The sequence below is a fragment of the Triticum dicoccoides genome, chromosome 2B (assembly GCF_002162155.2).
Source record: "Triticum dicoccoides isolate Atlit2015 ecotype Zavitan chromosome 2B, WEW_v2.0, whole genome shotgun sequence".
NCBI lineage: Eukaryota > Viridiplantae > Streptophyta > Magnoliopsida > Poales > Poaceae > Triticum > Triticum dicoccoides.
In genome coordinates, this window is record NC_041383.1 from 744,488,108 (window position 1) to 744,514,718 (window position 26,611).

The following is a 26,611-nucleotide window of genomic DNA, read 5'->3' on the forward strand; positions in this document are numbered from 1 at the left end:
CGGCCCCTACCCACCTCAAGGCCCGCACAATCTCTTCGTGAATACCCTTTTTTAGCATGTAGCTTTCCGTCACATACACACACATTTCTCTCCTTAGGTTTGTGTTCTCTCAATATCTGACACACACACACACACACACACACACACACACACAGCACCACACACACACCCCCTCCCCCGAGCACACAATTCATCCCCATCCAAGGTTATATGGCGACAACTCTCGCTTGTGCTTGTCTGCACCCCAGCATGCACAACACCTCAATCTTCAAAGATGGCATCGAAAAGATCGAAGACAGCGACCACACTGTGCTAGAGAATGCGGGGCCATTTGGAAGCAGGATGATGTGACGATGGCTGACTGACTCCTGCCCCCACCCTCTCTCTCTCGCACAAAATTACCAATTCCTCTCTTCCCCGCACAAAATTATCAATCCCTCAACCCACGAGATCCTTCCCCTCTAGTCCATGTTTTTCCAGCTCTCTCATCAAACATGTTGTCTCTTCTCCTTCCATGTGTATAGAATCTGGATGCACACGCATCTCACGTATATTACATGTCTCCATCTTTCTCACAGACCTAACTTCTTCCTCTCTCTTTCTCTCTCTATCTCTCCCTCTCTGTCTCGTTAGGTTTGTCTCCTACTCTCTCGTCCACATACATACAATATTTCCCGCCCTATCTTCTCCATCTTCGCAAGCTCTCTCTGCGCGTTTCATTCACACATTGGGATATGTTCAAAGTGTTGCTTTTATAATGGCTGATGTAGAGTTATGGTTGGTTTTGTTGCATCCTACAAAGTAATAACTATGAAATGCATTTAGATTCTCATTTAACTGGGATTATGTGAGTTGAGCATGTTGTAAAGTACTATAGACCTCCTATACATCTTGGAATTCGACAATGATTGTAACTATTGAATTGTATAGACCATTACATTCGAAGTTAGTAGCCTAATATATTTATTTCACAATTTCAACAAATGATTAGTTCACTACAAACTAAGAAAACAAATGTGTACTCCCTCCGTTTTTATTTAAGTCCGCGTATTAGCATTGGTCGAAGTCAAGTTTTGTAAACTCTCAGAAACTTTATAACAAAAAAATTAAAATATTCCAATAACAAATAAAAATCATTAGATTCATTATTGAATGTACTTTCACATCATACATATTTGTTATGGTAAATGTTTATATTTTTCTATAAACTTGGTCAAACTCTAGGAAGTTTGACTTCAGTCAAACCTAATATGCAGAGTTTACTAGTACTACTTGCTAGTTGCTTAGCCGAACCACGCAACACGCCACATGGGGAGTTCAGTGTCACAAAATTTTGAGGTCGGCGGAAAAATCTCCCGCGACCCTGATTTGAGTAGTGGGAAGTTACCATCATAGCCTTCGGAACGGGACTATGGATGACGCTTGGTAGGGGGCTGTTTTCGTAACTTCAGGTTCACCCTACCCAGCCAACCCCACCCCGGCACCCAGAGTAGTACACCTGAATACTCCCCATTTTCTGTCCCCACCGCAAAATAGACTTCTCCACGGCACCGCAACCTTCATGCTCCTCCCCTTCTACATCGGCGCACTCGTCCACCGCAACGCATCTGCCTCATCGACGACCTCGTACGCCGCACTGGAGCCGGTCCACCGTCGTTGTCATACACGGAGCCTCTTCCCCGGCACCGTCTTCCACGGTCTCGGATCTGCTTCCCGGAAGCCGACTCCAAGCGCAGAAGCACCACCATCGTGGACAATGAACTGACTCCCGTTGCCAACCATGACTCACAGAGGCTACCACGACCATCATTCTCCTCCTCAATTGGTAATGTGTGTATTGAATCACTTAGCAGTACATGTGCAGTTCCAATTTTGTTCATACCTACCCTTCAAATTTCCTGGGAGCTATTGTTCCCGTAAAAGTAGTTGGTTATAGTCTCCATTGTCCAACAAAATATCATCTTGTAATTGTGCTTCACTCCTGTATCGCGTTGTGCTTGGGTAGGTTTTTCATCTGCAACCAGTAGTGTGGCAAATGATGGAAAGTTTTTTAGAACTAGCAAGATGCCCATGCGTTGCACGCATCAAGATGCATTTGTATGAGTAGTTTATCTTGTGGGAGAAAAGGATGCACGAGGGAAGGCCTTATTTGCAAATATGGAGAGGGGTGTAGGTATCTTTCTGCAAAATTCCCATTGTTTCCTTCCTATCTGTCAGATATAAATCGGACGGCCTATATTGTAGGATGGCAGGCACACCATCATCACCAACTCTGTATTTTTGTAAGAAAATAAGTATATAGATAAAAAAGTAGACAGTAGAGAAGTAGAGATAAATATAAATATTAAATATTAAATAAATATAATAGTAGAGAAGAGAGTAGAGATAGTAGAGATGTCAGGAAAGGATCTCGCGCGCGCGGGAAAAAGCGGCCGGGAGTGCGCTAGTTGGGGCGCGCGGCGTCCGGCGCGCTTTATAAAATCCAACGCCCTCCCACCGCTCTGTGCCTTGCCACCGCTCTCTCCCCGCTCTATGCCTCGCCACCGCTCTCTGCCCGCTCTTTCTCGCCTGGCCGCCGCCGCGCCACCATGCCGCCGCGTCGCCGGGAAACTTGGGGATACCGCAGCGTCCGCGCGCGCCCCTCCGGCGGCTTCTTCGCCGAGATCCGGTTCTGCGGGATGCGCCTCAGCCTCGGCAATTTTGACAGCGCCAACGAGGCCGCTCATGTGTACGACACGGCGGCATGGAGCCTCCGGTGGCCTCATAGAACATTGAACTTCCCCAATGTGCCGATGCGGGAGCGGCCGCAGGAGCTCGCGCCTCTGCCGCGGCTTATCACCGACGAGGATCATCGCGACCACCGGAGGCGGGAGCACTGTCTCGGTATCGCCGAGATGGACGAGGAAGCCATGGAGCTGTGGCGCCAACGCTTTCCATAGGACATTATCAACGAGCGCGAGTTCTACGCCCAAAGGAGAGCGGAGAGGGATAAGAGGAGGGCGGAGCGAGCCGCCTATCGCGAGGACAAGGGTAGGCGAAAAGAGGACACTCAATTCAACATGAGGCTAGGAGCAGCGTCGCCCTGGGAACCCGACGACGATCGATATCTTCAGGCATACAGTCAGACGTCGGAGGAGGACATCACCGAGGAGGAGTAGTTGAATTATCTATCTATGCTGAGAACTATCCTCTACTCTCTAGTCTCTACTCTCTATCTCTACTTCTCCATCTCAGCGCTGTAAACACTTTTTTAAAGCGCCGCACGTTGCGATTTTGTTGGAGATGCTCTAACATGACAGACGAGTGGTTTAATGTTGCCCACAAGATGCGTGAGTATTACTAGTAGTATATTTTTCTTGCCATGTTGAGATTTTAAAACCACGAGTGCGAACATGCAGAGGAGCAATGAAGACCAAACACGGGATATTGGGGACATCTTCAAGGAGCGTGGCAAGTTAAAGAGGAGCTGCACCGAACCTGTAAAACGAGCTTTGGTAAGTCACATCCTTTCAATTACTTTCGTTTAGCCTCGTGTTCTTCGACATGTATATGTTTGAGTTTCTGTTTCTCTTAAGCCTCGTGTTCTTCGATGTGTAATAAGAAGATTCTTAATCGTCCTAATGCTTTCATTTTTAGCTTGATGTAGGAAGTGGGTGTTCTCACCTTGTAGTCTGTTTTTATAATTTTTTTCCTTTTGAATTCACTTCTCCGAGTTCTGTTTATCTGGCTTCTACTAAATGGATCTAGGTTGCTTTGAGTATTGATCTAAAAAAGAAGTAACTTCATGTCAGGGTGCAGTTCCTGCGAGGAGGGAAGTATGGTCAACCTCGAGATCATGTTACCAAAATGAGGTTGGATTACACACAAGGTGCCAGTTCCCTAATGATGCTGGATTAGACACAAGGTGCAAATTCCCAGATGATGCTAGATTATGCACAAGCCAGGTGGAGTCGTCAGCTGTTCGTGTCCTCGTGGCTCTAGTAAAGGCTGAAAGAAAGCATGCAGCAGCCCTTGAGAATGTAGCTGAGTTCCTGAAGAAGCAAAAAGAGCAATCAGATGCTCTCTTCACCCAAGCCAAAGAAGAAATGGAAGAAGCCAGAAATAAGCTAGCAGAAGCAGAGCAGGCTAGGCGTCTCCTGCTATCTAAAACTGTTGTCAATTCAAAATTTCCTTCATAATAGCTAGGTTCAAATGTTTATCCAGTCAACATGCCTGTTGTGATGTCCGTGCATCTACTGATGTGGCACAAAATATTTTTTCGGGTCGTGTAATAACAACAATTACTTTCCAAACAATAACAGATGAAGCATTGGACATGGTATAGTTCACGTGCAAGCCTGACATTCCAAGTTCAACTTCCACATCAAACTCATGTTCACAGATATCTGCACATTCATACATAATGTCCACAACCATGATTCACTTCAAAGCCAAAAAAATGTGAGGATAGTTATAAATAAAGAAAAACCTCTAGTTCCTGCTACCAGTGCGAGCACAACAAGTCAAGACCATGCGTAATTAATTATATTTTGGTCATTTTTTGTGTTCTAAAATGTTGGCTGTCTCACGGAAGGATGTGTTGTCGGCACATGCGCGGATTCAATGAAGGCAGGCGGGGCAGTCTGAAGCCGGTTGCATGCGGCGAGGAGGCGTGTTCAGTCGGGCCTGCAAGGAGTGGGGGCCTCTTGGCTGGCACGCCGATTCAATGCTTGCGCTATGAGAGGTCGCATCTGTGTCAGAGCAATCACTCCCTCTGGTCCTTTTTTCTTTGGGTATAACAAAATCTCGTTTTCCATTCACATTTTACAAGTAAAATTCATGGACAAACTTTGACCCAAAATACGATGGGGACTAGTAAACCAGAACGGAGTTAGTAGTTTCTTAATCAAAGAAGGGTTTCCCCCTTTGGATATTCATTACTGAAAACCAGCATCTAAATCTAAACCATAATATTTTCCCTAGAACTTCCAGGTTCAACATCTCGCAATATAAACCCATACAACCATATGCCAAGGAGGTACGTAGTACTATGAATTCCATTTTCACTCCATACCAATCGTTCTAAAAACTACTTAGTACTTATAACGCGCCATTGAAAATTGGAACTCTTAATCCTGCTAAAAAAATAATATTTTAAACGTGGCTACTCGATTTGTGGCAACTGGCGAGCCACCGCCTCCAAGTCGTTCTCCTCTGGTCCCGACCATCAACTCCTACGGATCAAATTATCATGCGAGCTAACTATTCCTACAAAGATACCCGCGAATGCAGCAATCGTGCACCTAGTGTTTTAGAGTTTATTTGGTAATGTTGCCTTTACGTAACACTCATGTGTGCGAGACAGCGAGAGACCGAGTGCGTGCGTGCGCCTCTTCTCTTCGTATATGTACTCCACCATTTGTCTGGTGTCCAAGAAATTATAATAACTACTAGCAATGTGCCAATGCGTTGCCACATGATCAAAGTAGATTAATACATTGTGACAGCCTAGTTTTTGGCCCTTCCGTTTTCCTTTGTTTCTCAGAGGTTTTTGCCTGAGGTTTTCTTTTTCGTGCCTTTTTGGTCTGGAAACTGAAGAAGATGCCCTCTTCTTTGCTTCCAGAGTGGCTTGTCATTCCCAAATCCTTCTCTAGACCCTTTCATTTTCATCCTAGCCCAAATCCCAATATTCTTTTATTGGGAATATTCCGTTTCTATTAAAGGAATAACTCAGATTGCCCTAGGTTGTGAAGCCACCTATATTTCCCTCACTCCAAAAATTCCCAAATAATTCTCATAAATTATTTGGGTCATATCTTGCTCAAATATGGCAAAACTTTTCATTGCCATGTTCAAAAATAATTCCCCAATATTCCTTTTTCTATTCTGCCCTGAATGGCACTTTGTGAAGGAAGTGTCATTTATATTTTTCCTATTGACTCCCAACCTTTTTGGGCATGTTTATATGTCCAAATAATTGCCTCTTGCACAAGTTCAAATAATTGCCTCATGCACAAGTCCAAATCTTGATCCATTTACCCTCAAAACCTCCAGGATCATAGTCCCTCCATAGCTAAACATCCCAGACACCTTATTTGGCCTCAAGTAGTTCCCTGTTGATCACCAGTGCACGGCTAAGTTTACTGCAGTAAACTTCAGCAGTTGATAACTATTTAACCCTAGTTGTTTTCACCAAGTTACCACCATAGTTGAGGCCTCCCTAGGAAGGACTAACCCCCAGGCATCATTTGGCATCAATTGTGGCCCTGTATGCGCCAGTGCGCGTGGTGACCGCCTCTCTGGCATGCCATGGACGCGAGCTTGATGTCTTCTTGCTCCGGCCCCTCCTCTGCTCGGCGTCCCAGTGATCACGGGCCTGTCCATCGTGTTCCCCGCGTCGTCTCCGTCCTCCTGGAGCCCTCTCCCCCTCCGTCAGCCTCTCCGTCAGCGCTTGTCGCCGCGCGCCCACGGGAGATCTGTGGCCGACCGAGCTTTTATGGCGCTCGGCCTCTCCCTCTGCCCCTCCCTTGGTCGTCTCTTCCCCGTGAGCTACTCCATGTGCCTCACCGTCGCCTTCCCCCGAGCCCATGCATGAGCACACGCGTCCGTGGCGCCGGGCACGCATCCACGGTGACGCCAGTGCAGCTCTCTCTCCCCCCTTAGCTATTTAAGCAGCCCTTAGGCCTCTCGATCACCCCAAGCTCTTCGCCTCGCTCCTATACTCCTGCCCAGCCCCTCTATTGAGCTAGAGCAGCTCTCCTCGACTCCCCTGGCCGCCGTGCCCGCCGTCAGCCTCGGCTAGATTAGCTCGATGCCGGCCCTCCCCCTCCTTTCTGTAGCCACCGAAGGAGTCCCCTCGACCTCCTGACCCTCCCCACCTACTTGCCCCTTGCCGGAGTACCCCGCAGCCCCGTAGCCCAACCTCACCCGAGGGCATCTCCGCCGGAGTCCACCTCCTAGTTGCTCCGATCCTCCTCGGCGTCCGTGTCCTTGCTGAATGGATCCGCCTCGTCCTGTTGAGCACGTCGGTAGTCGCGCGCCTCGTATGGTGGCCGGGATCGCCGGCGAGCCTCGTCGGGGTGAGCTCCCCTGCTCGGCCCGACGAGTCTAGGCGGGAGGGAGAAGAAGGAGGCCAGGAGGATAGAGAAGATGCGGCGGGTCCCGCGTGTAAGCGACCCAGCCGCCGGGCCCGCGTTGACCCAGCCCAGCCCACGTGGATAAGTGACGGGCCCCACCCTGTGGGACCCGCACGCGTCCAGCCCTGCCACTGTTCAGATGGATAAGTTGAAGGCGTATTTTGCCAGATTACGCTTTCACTTTTTCTGTTCAGGCCCCTGGTTGAAAATATTTTCATTACAGATGGGTCCCTCGCAGAAAAACATCCATATCTTTTTAATCGTAGCTCCAAATAAGGTGAAACCAATGCACACTTCTTTGTTTCGTCGAGCCCGGTTTGTTGGTTTCATTTTCACTATGGTTTAACACTGTGAAAATGACCTTTTTGCCTTTGCACGTAAACAGCCCTCTCTGAGGGAGAACTATTTCCGGCAAATCTTTCCGCGACTTCACCGCACTTCTCCCCGGTGCCTTCTTCATCCCCAGGCAAGCCACAATACCCACTTGCATGATAGTCATGCAGTAGCCATGGTTTTCAGCTTGAATATTTAATAAATGTTTGCTTGTTGAAAAGATGGTTATCGTTGTTCCAGTGATGTTTAGATTTGCATGTTCGCTTTTGTAATATGTTGTCTTGTACACTGTTATCATGTTCTACCTGCTAGTATTTCCTTTCATATGCTTATGCTTGCTAGTAGTACATGTTGATATTGGTGATGGTCATGCTAGTCAGTATGCCATGATCAATGGATATGATTTATTGTTGATATGGTGGATAGTTATGTGATACCCTCATGATGATGTTGATATCATGTTCATGAATTTTATCATGGCTCAACATATTTGCATTCAAGTTAAACGGATTAAATTGAACTTGAACAACTATTGGCTGAGTCATGGTGCCGCTAAAATGATGCTGACAAGTGCAACCACGCTTATCGGTATGGGACGGTCCTAACTGGGTCTATTGTCGTGCCTCTCGCTAGTGCTTCCAACGAGGGAAGGTTATGGACGCGCGCTACCCTGATCAGGTAGGCGGACATAAGCCTTGTGTGCCCGTTGTTGTTGTTGTTGTTATGTGGACATGTCCCTGTTTGGGACAGTTTATTGTTTTGGGCCACGACGGTGGTAGTTGAGGTGTCTTGAGATAGACACTGGGCCACCCATGACTTAGCCCAGAGGGGAGTGGGTCGGAATGGCTGGGAGAGTGTCATGGCAGTAGATCGGTTTTGTCGGAACACCGTTGGTCCACACGAATGGGAGTGCGAGGCCATGGGTTCCGTAGTGTGGGAACAGTGTACTAACCTCTACAGAGTGTATACTAAATCTATCGATAGCCGCGCCCACTGATAAGGACCCAGGTCATAAGTAGGTCACACCATGAGTCAACAATAATAAGAATAATGTGAGATAAGTTGGTTGTGATCGCTGTAAGGATCACGGTTTGGGGCCAAGTGTTGGTCGGGTTGTGATCGCCGTAAGGATCACGATGGTATCGAGGATACCGAGTTGTTGTATATTCATGATGTTGTACGCGAATCATGGGTGAAGGTCAAGCTCCTTGTGGTCATTTAAGGATGACTACGGTATTGTTTATACCAATCTTGATTTAATCCTGAGAGGATCTTGTGATGTGTCCGAGGTCGGTAAGTGATGCATGTGTTGGTTACGAGGTAACCCAAGCGGTATAAGTGATGCATGTAGTGGCATCATGTTGCATGCTAGTATTGTCGGATTAATATGTTCATATTGTGTTAGTTGTATCATGTTTATGTTGGTCATGCCATGTATTTTGATGATCTCATGATAATTCCTGTTTGACCTGTAATTGCCATGATGTTGTCTGTCTTGAATGCTTCTGGTTTTTGTGAGCTTGCAAGTACATTCAATGTACTGACCTGGCGTGTCATGCCAGTTTGCAGGTCATGCCGGATTTGATTGCTTGCTTGTCGTGGTTTTCGTTCGTGCGAGCTAGGATAAGCGTTCCAGCAAGAGTCCCTGCGGAGTGGAGTTCATCACCGTCGTTGTTGTTCCGCTGCTAGAGTTATTTCGCTGCTTCGAGTTGTTCTGCTGCTTGCATAGAGCAACTGAGAATGGCGTAGTGTCGCTGTACCGATGTTATTCATTGTAATATCAGAGACCTTGTATTCATATTCGTGTAATAATAGAAAGCTGGTTTGTTCTATGCTAAGCAGTGCCGTATTCCAGAAGACTTCTTCTCGATCTCTGGGCTAGAATACGGGGCATTCCGGTTTTCTCTGAGCCGGGGTGCCACATACATATTCACCGATTTGATAGAAAAAAGTCTAGTTTTGAAATGCGTATATCACTAAAAATATGTTGTGTTTCACTCAAAATATATTCCTTTGGCAGTTTTGATGAGATAAGGGAGGAATGTTGTTGGTTTCAAGATTTGAGGAAGTGGTATATGTCTAATTTCTACTCTTACTAGCAAGATGCCCGTGCGTTGCACGGAACATCAAGATCTTGTGGGAGAAAAGGATGAACGAGGGAAGGCCTTATCTGCAAATGTGGAGAGGAGTGCAGGTAAATTGCCATAGTTTCCTTCCTATCCGTCAGATATAAAATGGACGTCCTACATTGCAGGATGGCAGGCCCACCATCATCACCAACTCTGTTTTTTATCCCTACTCTTATAAAAAGCATAGTCGGTGATGATCGCATGCCTGCCATCCTGCAATATAGGCCGTCCGATCTAAATCTGACGGATAGGAAGGAAACTATGGCAATTTTGCTAAAAGATACCCACACCCCTCTCCACATTTGCAAATAAGGCCTTCCCTCGTTCATCCTTTTCTCCCACAAGATAAACTACTCATACAAATTCATCTTGATGTTCCGTGCAACGCATGGGCATCTTGCTAGTTGTTGCAAAAAGCCCATGTATGTGTGAGAGAGAGGGAGAGAGGAGGAGTATGGAGTGCATGTGTGACAAAGACACAAAGAGTGTGTGTGCGAGAGGTATCAGCTTAAAATGAGGCGATAGTGTGTGTGTGCACGATCGAGAGGGCGTGTCTCAAGAAGGGAAGAAAAATCTATATAGATACAAGGAGCGGGAGAGAGACATGTATGCGATAGTGGAAGCACAAGTGTGCGGGTGTATAAACCTATCTAGAGGCTAGTCGATAAATGTTTGTGAGAGAAATACGAGTCGGGGGTGCGAAAGCGAGAGTTTTGTGTATGTGAGAGAGAGACGGTAGTTGGGAAGGGGAGTGGAAGCAGGAGTTGTGTGTGTGTGTGTGTGAGAGAGAGAGAGAGAGTTTGTGTGATCGGTAAACAAATGAATAGTGTCTGTCTGGGATGGAGACGAAAAGGAGACCACAACAAATGTTGTGTCTACAGGAGAGAGAGAGAGTAATTTTAGTGGTATGAGTCATATCTAGAGACATATAGGGTGTGTGAGAGAATCCCATAGAGAGAAAGACAAAGTGAAAGACGAGTGGAGACTGTGTGTGTGGCGGTGAAAAAAAAGCTTAGGTACTTAGTGATACCAGAGAATAGTAGAGACATGAGTGATAATGAAAACCATGTAATGTATAATGATAGGGTGAGTGTGACACTTCTCAAGGGAGTCGTTGAGAGACCATGTTTGCGAGGATGGGAGAAACATGAAGTGAGTGTGAGGGTGAGCTGGAGAAAAGAGAGTGATAGCTACATGAAGGAGCATGCATGCGAGAGAGATGGGCGTGAAAGGAGTGAACATAAAAGGGATTCAAATATTTGAATTTGAGATGATGATACATGTAATCCATACTCCAACCAAAATTGATCTATCAAACATGCATACTCATATGAATTCACGCGCATCTATGTTATTTAATATGTAGATATTACTGATCCATACATTTTAGTAGAATATAATTTGGTTTAAATTTTTTGAATTCAACCTTATGATTTTGAGATCATTGTATTTGTAAATCATATTATACATATAAAGGAGCAGAATTCTTTGTTGTGCTTTTGAAAGTATATATAAAAATGATGTATATAGAATTTTATTCCAATCGAAAATGGATCCCGAACGGGATTCGACTTGAGTTGGCACAGTAAACGTGCACTCTGCAAAATTTGAACGAAGCGGGGAAAGTCACAGTAACCGCCCGAAACCAAAATCTGCGAGATGGAAATTACTACTGCCTATCCCTGCCACGCAAAGCCTATGTGCTCGATTTCTATAGGTTTCGATAGGGGTAGGTTTGTAATTTCACTCAAACGTGACATAACCGCCTCTCACCCGGATTCATACACGGTGGGCGCCAAAACACAGTGTATCCTTGGTCAAAATCAACTCCCTCCCCGGTTCATACACGGTGGGCACCAAAAACAAACTCTCGTCGATAAATATTCGGTGTATGCGAGATTACCGTCCTATCCCCAACCGACTAATATTGCTGTGATGTAGGAAATTTGAAACAGGGGCTAAGTTTGTAAATGTCCTCGCATTTGAGACAAGCGCGCCCTGAAGACATGGTTCCCCCCTTCCTCTCTACATCCATTTCCCCATTCGTACTCCGTGGGTGCCAAAAAACCCTCTCCACCCCAGCCTCCTCCGTCCACCACCCCCATCCACCGCCGTCCTCCTCCACCATGTTGGAGCTGATACCCCGACGGTGCCATCCATTACAAGAGATCGACCTCTCTCATCCACGGCTTTGGACCGGGATCCTTGCATCCCGTCCTCTCGCTTCATTCCCTCCGTCATCCACCTTGCCGGCGCCGCTCCTACGACCGTCTCGTCCATAGTGCCCCGCCGCCATCGTCTACCCTCCTAGATCTGCTTCCATGCCGCCGACAGCCATTGCTAACGCAACACCATCAAACTCTCAGCAGATGCATACACGACGCCGCACTAGAGGCGGTACTCTTTTGTATCTAGTCAACTTATTTATCACAACAAGAAAATAGATCACCACTGCTTTACTCTGATTTCTTGTCGATCACTTACTTGCTAGTTGAAAGCAAACATTGGTTGCGAAGTTGCCTTTGTCCGGTTTGCACCTTCCGATCCGCCATGGCACGCACAACACTATACTCCCAATGCTTATGGTTTTCCCCTTTTATATTCCACAGTAGTTAAATCACAGTAGACTAAATTTCAAAATTGGGCCAGTCAATTTTTCAAAGCTCGCCGGAGTTCGCCGGTGCGAAGGAAGGGGCTCGGGTGGGGACGGTGGTTGTGGGGTGGTGGTGCTGGGGCCTCGCCGAACGAAGAAAACTGGACGCCGGTGGGGGTGGGGGTGGCGGAGGAACACAGGAGATGGGAGCCGGTGGTCCGGCTGGCGGCTCGTGCGGTGTTCTGTATGGGAAGAATCAGAGACGAGGAAGAAGAAGGGTTAGGAGACATAGGATCTTCATCCAACTCCCTGAAATGGTCGAGAGACACCAGGGAGTTGCATTCTGAATGCGCTCTGGTTCATCATGTGTTGGCACTGTGCAACGAACATTTCATTATCCAAAATATGCTTGCTCTTCTTTAGCATGTTCCTCTTCCATTCTTCTTTAATAAGTATTGTCTCCATTCCTAAATACAAGTCTTTGTATAGATTCCACCATGGACTACATATGAAGCAAAATGAGTGAATCTACACTCTAAAATGTATCTAGATACATCTGTATGTGATCCATAGTGGAAATCTTTACCAAGACTTATATTTTGGAACAGAGGGAGTATGATAGTAGTACAGTATGTTCCTTGTAGTGAAGATGAGAAGGGACATTTGCTGTGTAGAGGTCTATACGCTCGATTGTGATGGACACTTTGAACTCTCCGGGCCTCTTTGATTCGTAGGATTTTGTAAACATGGGAATAGGATTTGTAGTGGCCTGCCCACTTGAATCCTATAAAAATAGCAAGGAAATGCGGGGAGTGGTGTGTCCTTTGAGAGTTACACTGATATTAACAGTACCGCACCTTCAGTTGAAGAGAGCTGGTATCCGAAGCCTTTCTAGCCGTACTGGCAATACTAGCACATATATTCCAGCAAGTTCCACTTTGCTGATTTTACTCTCATGCTTAAGGTTTTCCCGTTATATCTACACTATGATCTGTGTAGCTGCTTTGTGTCGCACTAGCAGCAGTCCACTCTTGAAGCTAAACACTGCAATGACTTACAAAATTGGCACCAAGGCATTGAGTGCCATTCTGGATGCAATGAAACTCGTATGCTCCCCACCTGTTGTCTCTTGTTCAGAATATTATCCTAATGACTCTTGTTCAAAATTGCCACATATAGAGAGACACCATGGAATTCCATTTCTTTGGGCGTTGTGATTCATCATGAGTGGGAAACCAACATTGTATGCAATGAAGCGAAGCCTCAAGAATATGCTTCCTCTTCTGTTCTTTAACATGTTCCTCTTTGTTTATTCTATATTTAATTCTATATTTAGTACGTACAGTATGTTCCTTGTCAGGAAGGGGAGCAGGGACATCTGCAGTCCACAGCTGATAGAGCTGGCCTATACGTGATCGATATGCTTTCAATTACTAGCGGCAATACAACACCGTATTTTCAAGCCAGTTCCATTTCCCGATTTATATATCATGGTTATGGTGTACCCCTTTTATGTACACTTTGATCTGCCTAGTTGCTGTGTGCTCTTGTTATCATGGTTTGGTAATAAACTCTCTATACAGTATATTATGAACCTATCATCTGCCAACTATCCTTACTTCTGGAGCCTATTTTTGTGTACTTGTGCCAGATTATATAAATGCACACACCATACTACAACGCACATGAGCTCTCTCATCAGAATCCAGTGATAGCACACAAGTGTTTACATTGGCGCCCCTATATTAGAATATCCTCTGCATTACAAAGATAATCTCACAACTATTTATGTTTTCATGGTTCCCAGATATTATACATAATTACAGTGAATATCAGAATCCGTGCATCAGAAGAATATTGGGTAACACTGCAATGACTTACAAAATTGGCACCAAGGCATTGAGTGCCATTCTGGATGCAATGAAACTCATACGCTCCCCACCTATTGATTCTTGTTCAGAATATGATCCTAATGACTATTCTAACCTCGAGGAGTCAAAGGCAGATGGCCTGTCTTGTTCACCCATCAAGGTGCCTGTTCTAATTTGGCAAGGTTTTATTGATTGCTCGTATCTTGCATATGTTGTCTTGCATTTCTTCTACTTTGTTGCACTGCCATTTGCTTAGTTTACTCATCATATATGTCGACATGCCATGCCCATCCATTATCAATACATATTCCATATGTCATCATACCATGTTTTTCCACTCAAATGTTCTTCTTGTGCATCGCACATAAAAAAGGAAGAGGGTGATTACCGAACCTGAAGGAGCACCAGCAAAGTCCTTGAAAAACGTGGTGGTGCCAGAGAAATTAGACAGCACCCCACTTATATTGGCTGTACAACCAGTGACACAAAACGTAGGACCGACTCCAGCAGACTTTACCCAAACTTCACTGGCCACACCACTAGCCCCACCACATAGGACCTGCACTCCAGCAAAAGGTATAACGATTTCAGTTTCCATAGCACCAGCCGTACCACAGAAAAATACCACTCCAGCAAAAAGTACAGCAAGTCCACCTGCCGAAGACCTATCCCAACTGCAGAGACGGCCAATTCCTGCAGATTGGAACCCCATTCCAGTTATTCCTAGTTTAAAAGACAATGCTTTCAACGTTGTTAGGGACTACGTGCATATATTCCGATCACGGGAAGATTGTAGTGAAGACAAACACCATTTTCACATCTTCCTGTCCAACTTACGTGTAAGTGCTATTATTCATGGTTATTATTTCCTGTTTTCTGCTGATTGAACACATCAATGATTTACATTACATTGTTGTAAGTAGGCGAGGGTCAATCTGGATAGTCATGACGAGCAAAGCTTGCTTGTGCTTTTCAAGGAAGCATTGCAGCAGTATCGGTGTTACCTGAGGAAATCACACTTTGATGGCAAGTCTATAAACAAATTTCTGGTGAAGTCTCCTGTGCTAAATTTAGAAGACGTTGAATGGAAAAACCTTGTTATGCACTGGTCTCATTCCCAGGATGAGGTACTGTCTATGAAATCAAATGACAATTTGAACTTCTACTTTTCCGCATGTGCCTTACGGATCTTTTTTGCAGGAAATCTGCTCGAAGAAGAATTCCGGTTTGAAAAGAACGACAGGATATCGCAAATATGCTGCCTACTGCTTTGCTCTTGTTAGTACCTGTTGTCCTTTATCACTGTACTTGCATACATACCTGGTTCATTATGTGACAACAGTATGCATGATAGCTTTCTTATCAATTGTTCGTTCCAAATTATCTGATCTGTATGAATGGTTACATTAGTGTAGAATATATCCAATGCCAATGATTTTTTTAGCTCTGCATTGTTCTTGTAAGTATTTGTTGTCATTTATTAGTGTACTTATATTGACAGGTAGTTGTTCATGTACCATCACTCTGCAGCTTATTTTCCTTTGCCCTCCATTTTCTACACATCAGATCTATATTTACTCTTATCATAAGGTTGGATAACACCGATGGTACTAAAGAAGTTGAGTTGTGCATTGCTCTTGGTTGTACCTTTTGCCTGTATCGCTGTACTTACATTTATAGCTACTTGGTTATGTAGCATCACTCTTCATCTTATCTGAAATATTCTCCATTTTTTCTTATATTATCACATCTATATTTACTCTTAACAAAATGTAGAATAAAGTCAATGCTTATGAAGAAGATTCTATGGTAAACTTCTTGAATTGCTCCCCCATCAGCATGGACAAGGGCTTTATAGAGCCTATCTTCACCAGTAATGTGAGTTTGTCCTTCTCAAGCCTTCAAACTTTGTTGTGTATATTTGGTTAGGCAAGACTGCAACAGCTGTTTATTTTTGGTATTTGCATCAAATTGCATGTTTAAAGTTTATTATGTAGTTCATAAACAAAAGTTTGTCCTTCTCAATTTAAGTTTTCAGTTGTACAACCAAGTTCATTCCTCATACCATGTAAATTAAACTATACAGAGCAAGTGATATTCTTTGCACTGCATGTATGCTTCTGTTCTTGATCCGTAATCCAGTGGTGTGGTGGACCTACCCACTACAGCACATTGTCATATTCTGCAATGTCTTAACTATGAACAATGTCATATCATTCTACTATTATTTAAACCGTCTCTTTATTTGCCAATCTGAAATGGAATAAATTGGCAGTACACTAACCGTTGATACTTATGGGTTCTTGATATGTAATCTAGTGGTGTCGTGAAGCTGCCAACTCCTTCACAATGTCATTTCCTGCCATGTCTTGATCTGAACAATACCATATTGTGTTAATGCAATTTTAAACTGTGTCACTTTATTCGTCAGTAAGAAATGTGATGAGTTGTCAGCACTGATACTTTTATGTGCAAAACCTGTCATCTGTCTGCTTGTTTGTCTTTCAGAGTGAGGAGGATATAAGTGTTAAACAAGCGCAGTCTCATCAGCTTGCTCAGCTGCTTGCGCTGCAGCTCCCCAGCAGGGCTAACCTTTCTTGAACTCTATTGAAGTGCTATCGGTTTTGTATATTATTTTGTCGGTGTGTTTATTTGCACTGGTGGCGATCTTTGATGCCCAGTGTATGTAATCTGCTGTCTGCTTGTGCTTTATTGTCATAGTGGCGAACTTTGATGCCCAGTGAATGTAATATGCTGTAATTTCTTTATTGTATAGTCTAGGTTTTTTCTTATTCATGATGCTACAATTATTTTACTGTATATATATCCTATCTTCGCAGTAAACTGGCCAAACCGTAAAATTACGGTACATAATCGGTCCGTAATGCAATCACGATGTATGATTCGCATCATGGGCCCCATCATCTTGGTCCGTTAAAAGGCCTTAATGTAAACTGGCCCACTAGTAGATTCGGGCCTTTAATAGGCCAAGTAAACCGCCGGCCCTCTTTTCGCAAGAAAACTCAATGGGCTTTTAGGACGCTGAGAAGTAGGTTGGGCCTGAAACGTGCCGAACAGCTCACGGGCCGGCAGCAGCCTGAAATGGACCTCGGCCCATGATTTTGCGAATCAAATCACAGGCTTTTAACAGACCAAAATTGTCTCGGTCCTTGTTTGGCCCAATCATATTATCGGCTGCGAGCAGGCCGAATGCAAACCGGGCCATAGTTAGGCCCAACTATATGATGGGCTTTTAACAGGCCGAAATTAATATAGGGCCGAAATGTTAAACATGCCCTTAAGAGGCCAAAACTAATATCATGCTGAATTACTAAATGGGCCTTTAGCAAGTGGGCCCAAAAGCATAGCGTCCAGTTGACGGGCCGAATCTGATATGGGCCATAATTTAGCCAAAAGCCTCTTAAAGGGCCGGACCTGATCTGGGCCGTAATTTGGCCCAGAACGTGGTAGGCTTTTAATGGGCTGGATCTCATATGGGCCATTATTAGGCCTGGAACGTGGCAGGCCATTAATGGACCGGATCAATATGGGTCGGCATTTGGCCCAAAACATGGCGGCCAGTTAATGGGCCAGCCTACTAGGGTCCTCAAAATCTTGTGGGCCTACAGCTGGGACGGCCCATTAATGTCGGCGAGATCTTGTGGGCCTTTAGCTGGGCCAACCCATTATGATCCGCAAAAATCTTGTGGGCCTTTACCTGGGCCGGCCCATTATGGCCGACAAAAATCTTGTGGGCCTTTACCTGGGCCGGCCCATTATGGCCCACAAAATCTTGTGGGCCTTTAGCTGGGCTAGCCCATTATGGTCTGCAAAATCTCGTGGGCCTTTAGCTGGGCCGGCCCATTATGGTCCGCAAAATCTTGTGGGCCTTTAGTTGTGCCAGCCCATTTAAACATTATGGGCCACTTTTGGGCCGGTCCACGTATCAACATATCATAGGCGCATCTCGCCCATTGGATGAGTGACACCTGTGCCAACGCGGAGCTGACACGTGTTTCTCCATCCAATGACGATTTTACACGTGGAAAATCCCCATTGGTCCGGGTTGTTAACGGCTTATCGGATCCAAAACCAGAACCGATAGCTTAACAGTGTTCCGTTATGGTGTATGCCACGTGTCGGTCACCATTGACGAAAGCACTTCTGTGACACGCGATTTATCGTCATGGAAGTGGACACTTCCGTGATGATAATTTTGGTAATGTCATGGAACACTTCTATGACAACACAGGTATGATTATCTTGACTCTGTCATAAAATCGTCATGGATGTACATGCATGACAAAAAATGTGACCTATTGTGACAAACATGTATCATCACGGAAGTGTATTTTTTGTAGTGATTATTTCCCAATGATCTATGGTTATTTTATGATAATTGAGTAGATCCGTTTTGTCCAGTGGATTAATCGTGATCTTGCTTGGTATGATTGTATATTTTATTTATGGTGCTATCCTACGGTTCCCTCCGTCTCACGCAAAAGCGAGGGATCCCCGCTGTAGGGTGTTGCAATACGTTCATGATTCGCTTATGATGGGTTGCGAGAGTGACAGAATATTAAAGCCAAGTAGGTGGGTTGTTGCGTATGTGATAAAGAGGAATTGATACTTAATGCTATGTTTGGGTTTCACGAATTTAATGATCTTTAGTAGTTGTGGATGCTTGCTAGGGGACCAATCATAAGTTCATATGATCCAAGTAGAGAAAGTATGTTACATCATGCCTCTCCCTCATCTAAAATTGCAAGAATGATTATCGGTACTTGTTATCGATTGCCTAGGGACAAATGAATTTCTTGTTGACAAAAGCTATCTACTTTTACTATCTTGTAATTTATCCGTAGTTTTATTCTCAGAAAGTACTCGTAGTTTTATTCTTGAAAAATAGTTTCATACTTGTTCTAGGTAAAGCAAACGTCAAGTGTGCGTAGAGTTGTATCGGTGGTCGATAGAACCTGATGGAATATTTGTTCTGCCTTTAGCTCCTCGTTGGGTTCGACACTCTTATTTATCGAAGAAGGATACAAATGACCCCCTATACTTGTGGGTTATCAAGACCTTTTTCTGGCACCGTTGCCGGGGAGCAATAGCGTGGGGTGATTATTCTCGTGTGTGTTTGTTTGCTTTATCGGTAAGTAGTTTTTATTTTCAGTTCTAAGTTGTTCTCTATCTTTAGTTATGGATATGGAACACGAAATAGCAAAAAAAATAGTTGTACTTGCTACTCATGGAGATGGGGAACCTCCTAAAACCCATGGTGCTTGTTATGTGAAAGATATTATGCACTACTTTGATAATCCTAAGAAAACCCCATTCAATTATATAATGGGAGTAACGTTGGATCAACGTGAATACTTTCGGGATTATCGCTTGACTCATAAAGGGAAATCTTATTGGATCAAATTCATATGTTGCATTGGTATGCTCAGGAGCTATGCTTGAGATATGATTATACTTGTTGCTCTAGGATGAATCCTCCACACCTTCCCTTTTCATGTGAAGTTAACGATAATGAAACCATAGCTTCTTATGCTAATGGTAGATATGATTATTATGATGTGGAACAAATAGAAGAACTTGTTGCTTTTAAGGGTGCTTATGAAATTGAATCTTTGTTTTTAAAGTATGAAGCTTTTGATGATGATGTTTATAGACCTGAAAATTTTGCCATCCTTAAAGATTGCAATGATAATTACAAATAAAATTCCGATATTGATGTATTTATCGAGAAAGTCTCCATTGTCTGAGAAGAGACATATATTTTGCAGGAGTCTATGGAAGAAGAAATTGATGAAACTTTGAGCTCATTGGATGAAAAAGGTGATGCGGAGAGCGAAGAACAAAGGGAGGAAGAACGGACTAGCTACCCATACATTATTTAATGTCCCTTCATGCTTACAGAAGGATGAATGATATGATAATTGCTATGATCCGTTGATTCCTTTGAAATATCCCTTTTTGATGAACTTGATGCTTGCTATGCTTGTGGCCAAGATGCCAATATGAATTATGCTTATGTATATGAACTTTCTATAGTTCCTTATGTTAAGAATGAAATTGTTGCTATTGCACCCACACATGATAGTACTATTATCTTTTTGAATTCTCCAAACTACACTATATCGGAGAAGTTTGCACTTATTAAGGATTACATTGACGGGTTTCATTTTACCGTTGCACATGATGATTTTGATGAATGTAATATGCATGTTCTTGCTGCTCCTACTTGCAATTATTATGATAGAGGAACTATATCTCCACCTCTCTATGTTTCCAACACGACAAAATTGCAAGAAACTCTTATGCTATGTATTGGCCTTTACTTGATGTGCATGAATTGTTCTTTTATGACATGCCGATGCATAGGAAGAGAGTTAGACTTCGTCATTGCATGATATATGTTGCTTTGTGCTTACTACTAAATGCCAAATCATAGTTAATTAAAATTGGCTTTGATATACCTTGGGATCCGGGTGGATCCATTATTTGAGCACTTTATGCCTAACTTAATGGTTTTAAAGAAAGCGCTGGCAGGGAGACAACCCGGAAGTTTTACAGAGTCATTTATTTCTGTTGAGTGCTTTTACAAAGTTTAAAAACAAAAAATATAGAGGGGAACTTAAAACCTTTTCCACAAAAGAGAAGTGATTGGAAGTTATGCATTGGAGAAGTGAGGGTCGACCTTGAACACTTGTCTTCATGCTCATGGAAACAATGTATAATTTTTCATGAAGATTCTCACAAAAATAATTATCCCCTTGTACAAATCCATTGTATTATAAAAATAATGTGCCAGGATTTGCCTTTAGGATGATTAGATTGCTTGTTAGTATGTGTGGTGCAGGAATAGAAACTTTGGCTGTAGCGCGTGAATTTTTATTTTTTACTGGATCATGAAATGGTTATGCAACTTTTTGCATAGTATTTCTATAAAAATTGTTTATTTCGTCCTAATTGTTCAGAATTTTTGGAGTACCAGAATTATGGTAGATGTTCAAATTGCTATAGACTGTCCTGTGTAAGACAGATTCTGTTTTTGATGCATTGTTTTGCTTGTTTTGATGAAAATATCGATTCTATCGGTGGTATAAGACATGGAAAAGTTATATTATAGTAGCAACAATGCAAAAACAAAATATGATTTGGTTTGCAACAGTACATAGAGTAGTGATTTGCTTTATTATACTAACGGATCTTACCGAGGTTTCTGTTGAGTTCTGTGTGGATGAAGTGATCAAAGATCGAGGAGGTCTCGATATGAGGAGAAGGAGGAGAGGCAAGAGATCAAGCTTGGGGATTCCCAAGGCACACCAAGTAAATATTCAAGGAGACTCAAGCTTATAAGCTTGGGGATGCCCTGGAAGGCATCCCATCTTTCTTCAACAAGTATCAATATGTTTTCGTCTTCATTTCGTTCATGTGATATGTGTAAATCTTGGTGCGTCTTTTGCGTTTAGTTTACATTTTTTTGATGCACTATGATGGTATGAGATAATCCATGGTTGATTTATAGAATGCTCATTGCACTTCACTTATATCCTTTTAGTATGGCTTTATAGAATGCTTCATGTGCTTCACTTATATCACTTGAAGTTTGGATTGCCTGTTTCTCCTTACTTAGAAAACCGTTATTTGTAGAATGCTCTTTTGCTTCACTTATATTTATTAGAGCATGATATTTTGTAGAAAGAATTAAACTCTCTTGCTTCACTTATATCTATTTAGAGAGTCAACAGGAATTGGTTAATTACATGGTTAGTCATGAAATCATAAAACTTATGGATCACTGAATATGATATGTTTGATTCCTTGCAATAGTTTTGCGATATAGAGATGGAATATGTGGGAGGTACTAGTAAGCGGTTGTGGTTAGTAAGAATATTGGTGTTAAGGTTTGGGATTCCCGAAGCATGCACATATAGTCTCTCGTTATGCTATGAAGTGGGAGCATGATTTATTATTGATTGTCTTCCTTTGAATGGCGGTCGAGGACGAGCGATGGTCTTTTCCTACCAATCTATCCCCATAGTTGCATGCGTAGTAGTTCTTTGCTTCGAAGGCTATAAACTTTTACAATAAGTATATGAGTTCTTTATGACTAATGTGAGTCCATGGATTATACGCACTCTTATCTTTCCGCAATTTGCTAGCCTCTACGGTACCGTGCATTGCCCTTTCTCACCTCGAGATGTGGTGCAAACTCCACAGGTGCATCCAAACCCCGTGATATGATACGCTCTATCACACATAATCCTTATATTATCTTCCTCAAAATAGCCACCATACCTACCTATTATGGCATTTCCATAGCCATTCCGAGATATATTGCCATGCAACTTCCACCGCCTCTGTTTTGATGACTTGAGTATTCATTTTCATATTTCTTTGCATGATCGTAAGATGGCTAGCATGATATTTCCATGGCTTGTCCGTTTTTTGATATTGTTGTTATGCTAGATCATTGCACATCCTGGTACACTGCCAGAGGCATTCATATAGAGTGATATTTTGTTCTAGGTATCAAGTTGTAATTTTTATTTCTTTTGAGTTATAAGTAAACAGAAATGTGATGATCATCATTATTCATTATTAGAGCATGTCCCAGTGAGGAAAGGATGGCGGAGACTATGATTCTCTGTGACTCCGGACAATGAGAGAGAAAAAAGGAAAAATAAAGAAAAAAAGAGAAAAAAGAAAAAGAAAAAAGAAATAGAAAAAAAGAGAAGGGGCATTGTTACTATCCTTTACCACACTTGTGCTTCAAAGTAGCACCATGTTTTCCTTATAGAGAGTCTCCTATGTAGTCACTTTCATATACTAGTGGGAATTTTTCATTATAGAACTTGGCTTGTGTATTCCGATGATGGCTTTCTCAAATGCCCGAGGTCTTCATGAGCAAGCAAGTTGGATGCACACCCACTTAGTTTTCATATTGAGCTTTCATACACTTATAGCTCTTAGTGCATCTGTTTCATGGCAATCCCTACTCCTCACATTGATATCAATTGATGGGCATCTCCATAGCATGTTGGTTAGCCGCGTCGATGTGAGACTTTCTTACCATTTGTCTTCTCTATATTTACCCCTATCATCATACCCTATTCCACCCAAATAGTGTTATATCCATGGCTTGCGCTCATGTGTTGCGTGAGAGTTGAAAAAGCTAAAGTGCATTAAAAAGTATGACCAATTGCTCGGCTTGTCATCGGGGTTGTGCATGATAAATACTTTGTGTTAAGAAGACAGAGCATGACAAGATTATATGATTTTGTAGGGATAACTTTCTTTATCGTTGATATTTTGAAAGACACGATTGTTTGTTGGGATGCTTGAGTATAAATGTCTTTATGTCAAATTATATACTATTGCTTTGAATCACTTATGTCTTAATATTCATGCCATGATTAGATATATGATCAAGTTTATGCTAGGTAGCATTCCACATCAAAATTTATCTTTTTTATCATTTACCTGCTCAAGGACGAGCATGAATTAATCTTGGGAATTCTTATACGTCTCCATCGTATCTATAATTTTTTATTGTATCATGCCAATATTATACAACTTTCACATATTTTGGCAACTTTTTATATGATTTATAGGACTAACTTATAGATCCAGTGCCCAGTGCCAGTTCCTGTTTGTTGCATGTTTTTTGTTTCACAGAAAATCCATATCAGACAAAGTCCAAACGCGATAAATTTTACGAAGAATTATTTTGGAATATTTGTGATTTTTGGGAGTTGGAATCATCAGAAGAGGGGGCCCACAGTGACCAGAACCCACCAGGGCATGCCTGGGGGGCCAGGCGCGCCCAGGTGTCTTATTATCTCCTCGAACATTGGTTGAGACCCTTCTTTGGGCGCAAGAAAGATAATTTAGGGGGAAGATGTGTAAAAATTTCAGTGCAATCGGAGTTACGGATCTCCGGGAATTTAAGAAACTGTGAAGGGCTAGATCTAGGGAACGTAAAACAGAAGAGAACATAGAGGGATATCCAATCTTAGAGGGGCTCCCGCCCCTCCGCCTCCATGGAGGCCATGGACCAGAGGGGGAACTCTCCTCCCATCTACTAGGAGGCCAAGGAAGAAGAAGAAGGAGGGTGGCTCTCTCCCCCTCTCTCCCGGTGGCGCCGGAACGCCGCTGGGGCTAGGATCATGACGGCAATCTACATCAACAATCTTGCTACCGTCAACACCAACTTTATCCCCCTCTATTCAGCAGTGTAACACCCCTTCTCCCCGCTGTAATCTCTAATTAAACATGATGCTCAACTCCATATATTATTTCCCAACGATCTATGGTTATCCTATGGTGTTTGAGTAGATCCGTTTTGTCATGTGGGTTAATCGTGATCTTGGTTGGTATGATTGTATATTTTATTTATGGAGCTGTCCCATGGTGGCTTCCATCTCGTACAAATGTGAGGGATCCCCGATGTAGGGTGTTGCACTAAGTTCATGATTCTCTTATGGTGGGTTGCGAGAGTGACAAAAGCTTAAACCCGAGTAGGTGGGTTGTTGCGTATGGGATAAAGAGGACTTGATACTTAATGCTATGGTTGGGTTTCACGACCTTAATGATCTTTAGTAGTTGTGGATGCTTGCTAGGGGTCCAATCGTAAGTGCATATGATCCAAGTAGAGAAAGTATGTAAGGTCATGCCTCTCCCTCATCTAAAATTGCAAGAATGATTACCGGTACTTGTTATCGATTGCCTAGGGACAAATGACTTTCTTGTTGACAAAAGCTATCTACTTTTACTATCTTACAATTTATCTCTAGTTTTATTCTTGCAAAGTACTTGTAGTTTTATTCTTGCAAAATAGTTTCATACTTGTTCTAGGTAAAGCAAACGTCAAGTGTGCATAGAGTTGAATCGGTGGTTGATAGAACTTGAGGGAATATTTGTTCTGCCTTTAGCTCCTCATTGGGTTCGACACTCTTATTTATTGAAGAAGGCTACAAATGATCCCCTATACTTGTGGGTTATCAATTATCCTTCCTGAAGTAAACTTTAGATTGATCATGCCAACACCATGAACAGAAGCACTCACGCCATTCCCCATCAATACGGACCCATGGCCTGCGACCTGGTAAGTAGAGAACAATGAAATGTCAGCACATAGATGAACACCTGCACCTATGTCCACCCACCAATCGGTGGGCCGAAACACTAAAAAGACAGTAAATAAATTACCGTACCCAGATGCACGATTCTCGTTGTTGCCCACAATCATGTTGACAGACTTGGAGTCCTGTCCTAACTTTTTATACTTGCTTGGACACTTGTTGGCCCAATGTTCAATCAAACCACAAGCAAAGCAGCCCTCATCCTTCTTGTTTTTCTTGAAGGTCTTCTTGCCCTTCTTCTTAAAGTCGGTATTGTGTTGGACACTATTCTTTCCCTTAGGCTTGTGGGAGTTGAAGTTCCTCTGGTTCACCATGTTGGAGATAGAAGTCCCTTCGGCCCCTTTTCCATCCAAGTCCTTTGCCCTCGAATTCTGCTCAACACACATATGGCCAATGATATTAATAATCCACAAGTATAGGGGATCGCAACAGTTTTCGAGGGTAGAGTATTCAACCCAAATTTAATGATTCGACACAAGGGGGTTCTCAAGTATTAGCAGCTGAGTTGTCAATTCAACCACACCTGAAAGACTTAATATCCTTAGCAAAGTATTTAGTAGCAAAGTAGTATGGAAGTAACGGCAATGGTGGCAAAAGTAACAATAGCAGTTTTGTAGCAGTCGTAACAGTGGCAACGGAAAAGTAATTTAGCAAAGATCAATATGAAACGAGATCGTAGGCGGTGGATCAATGAAGGTTAATTACATCGGATGGCATTCTCCATGCAACAGTTATAACATAGGGTGACACATAACTAGCTCCAATTCATCAATATAATGTAGGCATGTATTCCGAATATAGTCATACATGCTTATGGAAAAGAACTTGCATGACATCTTTTGTCCTGCCCTCCCGTGGCAGAGGGGTCCTAATGGAAACTAAGGGCGATTAAGGCCTCCTTTTAATAGAGTACCAGACCAAAGCATTAACACTTAGTGAATCCACAATCTCCTCAAACTACGGTCATCACCGGGAAGTGTCCCGACTATTATCACTCCGGGGTTGCCGGATCATAACACGTAGTAGGTGACTATAACTTGCAAGATAGGATCAAGAACACTCATATATTCATGAAAGCGTAATAGGTTCAGATCTGAAATCATGGGACTCGGGCCCTAGTGACAAGCATTAAGCATGGCAAAGTCATAGCAACATCAATCTTAGAACATAATGGATACTAGGGATCAAACCCTAACAAAACTAACTCGATTACATGGTAAATCTCATCCAACCCATCACTGTCCGGCAAGCCTATGATGGTATTACTAACTCACGGCGGTGAGCATCGTGATATTGGTGATGGAGGATGGTTGATGAGGACGATGGCAACGAATTCCCCTCTCTGGAGCCCCGAACGGACTCCAGATCTACCCTCCCGAGGAGGAAGAGGGCTTGGCGGTGGCTCCGTATCATAAAA

General features: G+C 43.2%; 1 pseudogene; it reads left to right on the forward strand.

Moving 5' to 3' along the window:
- Positions 1 to 2,588: 2,588 nt before the first annotated feature.
- On the forward strand, positions 2,589 to 3,242 carry LOC119361305 (annotated as a pseudogene).
- Positions 3,243 to 26,611: the final 23,369 nt, after the last annotated feature.